Source organism: Harmonia axyridis, chromosome 1 (assembly GCF_914767665.1).
Source record: "Harmonia axyridis chromosome 1, icHarAxyr1.1, whole genome shotgun sequence".
Taxonomy (NCBI): Eukaryota; Metazoa; Arthropoda; class Insecta; order Coleoptera; family Coccinellidae; genus Harmonia; species Harmonia axyridis.
Genome location: NC_059501.1, coordinates 85148568 through 85156087, shown reverse-complemented (window position 1 = coordinate 85156087; position 7520 = coordinate 85148568). Strand labels below are relative to the sequence as shown.

Below are 7520 nucleotides of genomic sequence, written 5' to 3'. Positions count from 1 at the left end.
AGGTCCTTAGTAATTTTCTCGTTGAAGCCCATCAGATTTTGGATGCAAAAGGGCCTTATACGAGATAAGAGGCCCAACTTTGAAAAGTGCTATAAAAAAGATGGGTTTGGATTCGAAAGTTCAAAGTTGGGCCTCTTATCTCGTATAAGGCCCTTTTGCATCCAAAATCTGATGAGCTCAATCGAATCAACGAGAAAATTACTAAGGACCTCAGTATCAGAATATGAATTTGCATCCTAATCTGAATGACCGCCCCCGGATTTTGAACAAAAAACACAGCATAGGGACCTAAAAAGGACGAAAAAATTTTGGTTTCAACCAATTCCGATGTAAAATTTCCCTCTGAATCCGAATCTGCAATAAAAAAGATGGGTTTGCATTCAAAATTTTAAAGTTGGGCTTTATATCTCGTATATAGCCCTTTCGGCTACAAAATCTGATGAGCTCATTTGATTCCTCGGGCGAAATTACTAAAGACCCCAGTATCAGAATTCCGATTTTCCACCTGTGCACGAAATAAATTCACCGTTTCCCGACTTTTGAACCACCCGGTATATCTGAAATGAACCAGTGATACACACGGTACGAAAAACAGCTCGTTAAAATTAAAAATATGCAGAGTTTCCCTATTTCAAATCGAAAACTATTTAAATTATCGATTCATAAAATGCTCTACAAAGGACCAGGCAGCAGCCCAATAGAAAAATTGTCACTGGTTAATTTTTCTGAATCGGGTTAATCGAAACATTTTTTTTTGATAAGATAACGTTTACTCATATCTGTAATATGAGAAAGAAAGGTTTGATAACGAAGTTTGAACCTAAAATTACTCAAAATAATAGCATTTTTTTGATTCGATTCTTCCTAAATTGGAGGTACGGAGAAAAATAAAAAATCCCTTGAATAATTTTAATTATGGAATGTCCTATATATGAGCCCGCAAATGCTTTGTTTTCGAGATACTTGTAGTTCTACTCTTTTGTGATGCATATAATAGTTTATAGAATCTTTATTGATCTTCTTTACAGAAAGAGTAAATAATTATCAAAACTTAAAATTAATTATTTGTTCATCACAGCTCACTGGATCTCTTAATAATTTGAATTTTCCTGAGGATTACTGAAGAATTGTTCGACAAGAACTGACAAAAAACCATAAAGCGTAATACTGGTCCAAAGCTTCTTTTTACATTTTTCTAAACTACCAGTGGCTCACCAAAAAAAAGTTCTGAAGGAAAAAAGCAGGCACTCTTCCAGAAAAAATTTCACCTTGTAGATTTGCATTCAAAATTAGCATATCACATGATGCAAACTTTAAATTATATTATCTATGTTAAATATCTTGTTAAGGGAAAGTGCTATGAGAAAAAATATTGAAGTTTAACATTTGTATTTCGAAAACAAATCATTTCCGGGCCCACGTTATAGGACTTTATTTCCTAAAATGATTCGAGGAATCTGTCATTTTCGTTCTTCGTCTTTGAGAGAATTCTGACATTTTATATTTTGGAAATCTTGGGGGAGGGGGTTTATACCCCCAGTACCCCTCCATTCCTATGCCCTTGTTTATTTCTGCTTTTCCAAGAAAATCAGCGATACGGCCCCGTTTCGTCATAGTGATCGGGACGTCTTCAGTCATCAGTGCCCGTTTTGACAAAGTAGCGCCCTCCGTGTGCGCCCGGGCGGAAACTGGGGGCGTCCCGACGCTGTCATCGACGCTTCTCCCGGAATGGATGCGGGCCCCACGCCGTAAATTATTGTTATCGCTATCGGGATCGCTCCCTGCTTGGCGGACGATTTGTTTTTACGTCCGGGACTGCCGTCCCTGATCGTTATCATCGGGAAGATGACAAGTGCCGGGAAATATGGAAATTTCCTGGAGGATCTTGATTATCCGCCTTCTCGATCTATCGGTTTGTACGGCAAGTATGATCGGGTGTCCCCACCTTTAGATTTGAAAAAATTAAAAGCTGCAAATTTAACTTAATGGTTTATAATTTCCTTCTAAATCTAAAGGGTGTTTTTTTTTAGAGATATAGAACTTTAAATTGCAATAGAACAACGATGGATTATTCGATTGACATGAATTTTATTTATCCGCAAGATAATCTTGTGACATAACATTTTAAATATAATTTCTGGCATATGACCGCCACAGCTGGCTCGGATGTAGTCCAATCTGGACGACCAATTTTCGATTACTTTTTCCAACATTTGTGGCCGTATATCGGCAATAACACGGCGAATGTTGTCTTCCAAATGGTCAAGGGTTTGTGGCTTATCCGCATAGACCAATGACTTTACATAGCCCCACACAGTGGCGTACCCAAGCGGGGGGATAAGGGGGATATATCCCCCCCAGAAGGAATATCCATTATATGTAACAACCTTATATATCACAATCTTATTATGAGTAAGCAAATTCTTTGGAAAACTTCCTCAAAAGAAGGAAAAATCGAAATTTTTTTTTCTTTATCCCCCCCCAAAGCTTATGTCTGGGTACGCCACTGGCCCCACAGAAAGTAGTCTAGCGGTGTCAAATCACAAGATCTTGGAGGCCAAGTCACAGGTCCAAAACGTGAAACTAGACGGTCACCAAACGTGTCTTTCAATAAATCGATTGTGGCACGAGCTGTGTGGCATGTTGCGTCGTCTTGTTGAAACCACAGCTCCTGGACATCATGGTTGTTCAATTCAGGAATGAAAAAGTTAGTAATCATGGCTCTATACCGATCACCATTGACTGTAACGTTCTGGCCATCATCGTTTTTGAAGAAGTACGGACCAATGATTCCACCAGCCCATAAAGCGCACCAAACAGTCAGATTTTCTGGATGTAACGGTGTTTCGACATATACTTGAGGATTAGCTTCACTCCAAATGCGGCAGTTTTGTTTGTTGACGTAGCCATTCAACCAGAAGTGCGCTTCATCGCTAAACAAAATAAAATGGACGTAGTGCGCGATACGTATTCCGCACAGAACCATTATTTTCGAAATAAAATTGCACTATTTGCAAGCGTTATTCAGGCGTGAGTCTATTCATGATGAATTGCCAAACCAAACTGAGAATAAATCACTTGACAGCTGTTAAATCGGTCGCCATCTTGAACAGTAATGCCAATTTAAAGTTATATACCTCGAAAAAAAAACCCCTATGTATCGAAAAATATTCCAAATTCAATCCTTTTTCAATTTCAGCTGTCTCGATCCATCTGTTGGTACCTCAAATATCAGCTGATCAGCTGTCCCAACCCTTAGAATTGAAAAGAACATACATACTCCAAAGTTCACTTTGTGATGCACAATTTTCTTTCATCGAAATATGAAAACGTAAAGGAAAAACCACCAGAAAAGCATTATCAGTTCTTTTAGTTCACTCCTAGATCCTAAATCTACACTATTCGGAACATAAACTGTGAAACTTGCAAGGGGGTTACAATTTTTTTACGATTCCAATGATTCTTGGAAGTAATAAACTGAAAACTACTCAAAATTCAATCTAACAGTTCATCATTTACTCATATATTGGGAGAAATTATAAATGCAATCCCTTTTCAACGTTCGCCGTCTTGATATATCGGTTCATACCGCAAGTATGATCAGCAATCCCAACCTTTAGAAATTAAAAGGAAATCATTTTCTCTTTTTGAAATATGAAAGTACCACTGAAATAATGAGCAAAGCAATGGCGTGAAGTCGGAAGTGACATATTTTTATTCATGCTCTTTCATGTTAGTCATAAACTGCAGAATACAAAAATTTCAACCTGATGATTCTTTATTTTGTCCTATATCGAAAATATTACAAATGCATTCCTTTTTTAGTGCCTGCCGTCTGAATCTATCGGTTCTTACAGCAAGTATGATCAGTTATCCCATCCATTAGAAATGAAGAAAATACCATATATGTAATAATAATTTTTTTTTTACTATGTTTTACAACTTCTTTCCTAAATATGAAAATATGAATAAAAAAAATGAGGAAATGATTGAAGTGAAGTTGAGAGCTTTTGAACGCTCGTTCTTCCATGCGCCAAGTGCGTCCTTGGAGACCATTTATTTGAGATCAACGAATTAATTTCTCGCAAAATCGTTTTGAGCCTTGATACCTCAAAACTGGGTTATAAGAGTATTGGTTATTGGAATTTTTATAAATCTGCTGAAATTTTTCTGAAAATATTTGCTCGAGTCAATCGTTGACATTGCGTTTAAAAAAAATAGCATGCTTCATTTGAAAAACTTTACATTTTGTGATAAATTCACAGTTCAGCGCCTAATAGAAGGAAGTATTAATATAAAGTGAAGGAAACAAAGAGAAATACTGTAGTCTTAAAAAGTGTTTTCAACTATACCCTATAAATTACATTTTTTCATTACTTCTGGATACCAAAATGGAGTTCTATAGTTAAATTATTTTACAAACGAACCCGAATCTCTCCTCTTATGAAAATATTTTTCTACGCCATTGATTCATTCAAAAGAACGAAATTAACCAGACGGATAACAATCAACAAAAGATAGATATAGATTAAGATATCTCAAAAGGAAACTCATTACATACCTATTATAATTCTTCAACGATATGCACTATCAGTTACATCCACATCATTATTTGACTATCGTTCACTAACCAATTACAGATTCTTCCATATTTTTTGAGCTGGACTATTGTATAATTATTTGCAGATTTGTTATTTTATTAATTCAGAAAAAAATCTTAAAGTATATTATCTGGTGAAGTGCACGCTTTTTAGCTATCCCTTAGTTAGAAACAGAAGGGAGTTGTGAAGGGGGTCCTGGACCCCCCTAAAATTTTTTGCTCCCCCTGAAATTTCGCATGAGCAAAAAAAATCAACATGAATTTAATGTGAACTAGATGGATCTAGAACTCCTGGCCCCTCTCGAAATATCCTGGCCCCCCTAGTCTTAAAAGCAGGCATTGCCACTGGTTATAAATGTAGTTAAAATGTTTTATTTCATTTCCAACCCACTGAATGATTGCAGATATCCAGAAGAGAATTTGAAAATATTATTATACGCTGTCAATTGAATTAATTTATTCTATTTTGGTGCATGCGCCAATACTCGAAACTCATTTAGAAAGAACCCTTGCCATTTTTTCAATAATTCTGCTAATAATAACTTTGTTTTGGTTTCGATCAACATTAAAACTAATTCATCATTCACAGCATTATGGAACATTTAACTCAAACAATTCTGAGAAATAATTTTATGAGGCTCTATAAAATATCAGTTCTTTGATATACACATAACCGCTTTGAGTGACGTTTTATTATCTGGTACTCCATTAGTCCGTTGGTCTACTGCCATAAAGTATGCAATTTTTCAATCTTGCACCCCTATTTCCATAATTCACCCGAGCTACGCCACTGCCTGTATCTCTTTCAGTTCAAGGCATTCCCAACCGGGGGCGCCACTCTCACCGTAGAGTGCGAATCTCGACTTGCCAAATCTACCAACTAAGGATCCTATGGCAACAATTAACAATGTATTATCAGTTTATCATTGGGAATAAGTATTATTGCAATAAGTGTGACCTTCATTATAATAACAAATCCGCCCAGACATCTACATTCGAAGCATTAAGATCGTTCGAAATCTCCTAAATTAACTGGTTAGTCACATTCTGATATCGCATCGAATAACCCTTGGAACGAAACGTGACAACACCGCGGTATAATCTAGTAAAAGATTCTCCGTCAACTGGGCGTGTTGGTTTTCACAAATAATCGAACATTTATGTGTATTTTTATGATAATGTGCTAGTTTAATAATTAGAAGTGGTGAGTAATGCAATTTTTGATCTTTTTATCTACGATATCCGTAGAAATTTAGTCAGTGAGACGTTCGATATCAGAGATAATTGTGTTTTTAAATTTCATCTGTGCTGGGTTACTTCACTTCTAATTTTGTCAATAACACAGAGTGCCTGCAAGCCTTGAAAACCGAGAGATTTTCGAAATTTCACGTGAATTTCGTTAAATTATTCGCGTAATATCGCTGCCTGTATTGATTGTGTTTATGTCCTTTTTTGGTTGCTTGAATTGATTGAACAGCTGACAGCTGGGTCAATTTTTAAGCTCGTTTATGGATTGTATCATATCAAACCAATTAAATATTATAATTTTTATTGGTGTGAGTCGGTTCATTTAATACATCCTTAAATTGGGAGAATTATACGCTGTTTTGTTGGAAATTTGGCTAATAATCAATAATTCATTCGAGGCAATTCCATGTATCTTCAACTTCCATCGTTGGGGGAGGTTTTTGATGGAGCAGCGGCGTAGAGAGGGTTGGAAAGAGGGGTAGTAAGCTCTAATCTAATATAGCAATAATTTTATTTAGCATTAACGATTTTTAAATGCTACGTTGAATGAGAAGATAGTTGTTAATAAAATGAATAACTACATGCCTACCTCTATCCTTAAATGTTTTTTAAATATTCTTGAATCGAAAACATTCTGAAGGATATTGACAGTATTTTTGATGTTATTGTCTTCTTGTACATTATTTATTTTGGAAGTTAACGTTTTAACAATACACTAACAAAAAACTTCACATTTTCACATTTTGGAAACGAAAAAAATATAATTTTATGTCTAAAATATATGAACAATTTATGTCAGCGAACAATTCAATTGTAAATACATCATTCAAATATATTTTAAGAATTCGCAATGCACACTGAAGTTAACATTGTGGGTAAAAGTTCCTATTTTCCTCATTTTTTGCTTGAGTGAAATGGGAACAATTATATGAGTCGAAGAAGCTTTTTTCAGCTTCATCAACCTACGTCGTCTTGATTTCCAATAACCGTTTCAACGCTAGGTAACACGAATAACATAAACACTTTACATAATACACTTTTATTTTCTTCAGCCCACAAGCATCAGAAAGTGGTACCTGTTCGATCATACATAACCTATATCACCCACGTCAATCGCTTCTTTTTTTGGTCCCACATTTCCCGCAATACCGTTTCAATTGATCAGCCTACGTAGAAAATACTCGAAGAAAATAATCCGACTTCTGATAGCCCTACAAGGATATATTTGTTGCGAATCAATAGCCGCGATGTTGGCTTATGAGAAAGATGTAAATAAACCATGAAACACCATCCTGTATGTTGAGGTTGTAGCTATCAAGTCGATGATTCACTGAGAAATAAGGAATATTCGTTTTGGGAGTGATGCAATTGCATTTTTTCTAGGAAAGTATCTAGAACTGATCATTCAAGAAATGAGAAAAGCGCTGAAGTAAAGTGAAGAACTCAAGCTACCACACTTAACTTCAAAATAAACTATATAAAAAAGAGGATCTACGTTCAAACGACTGCACCAAATTGAAAAATTCTTTTTTTGGTGTGTTCATTACTGTCATGAGAAGGTTTATACTTTATACAACAAAATATTTTCGAAAAAATCGTAGGGAAGAGACGAAAAAGGTTTTCCTTTTTCCTCCGACCGAGAGAACAATCATAGAGTATGATTTGAAACTTC

General features: G+C 35.6%; 1 protein-coding gene across 2 annotated transcripts in view; it reads left to right on the top strand.

Moving 5' to 3' along the window:
* The first annotated feature begins 5591 nt into the window (after nt 1-5591).
* Nucleotides 5592-7520, top strand: part of LOC123671656 (talin-2) — a 48416-nt gene continuing 46487 nt past the window's right edge. Inside the window, exon 1 of one of the 2 annotated variants that reach the window (XM_045605619.1) lies at nt 5592-5804. The gene's annotated coding sequence lies outside the window, so the exon portion shown is untranslated. The remainder of the gene's footprint in view (nt 5805-7520) is intronic. The other variant, XM_045605618.1, reaches the window with a different exon arrangement.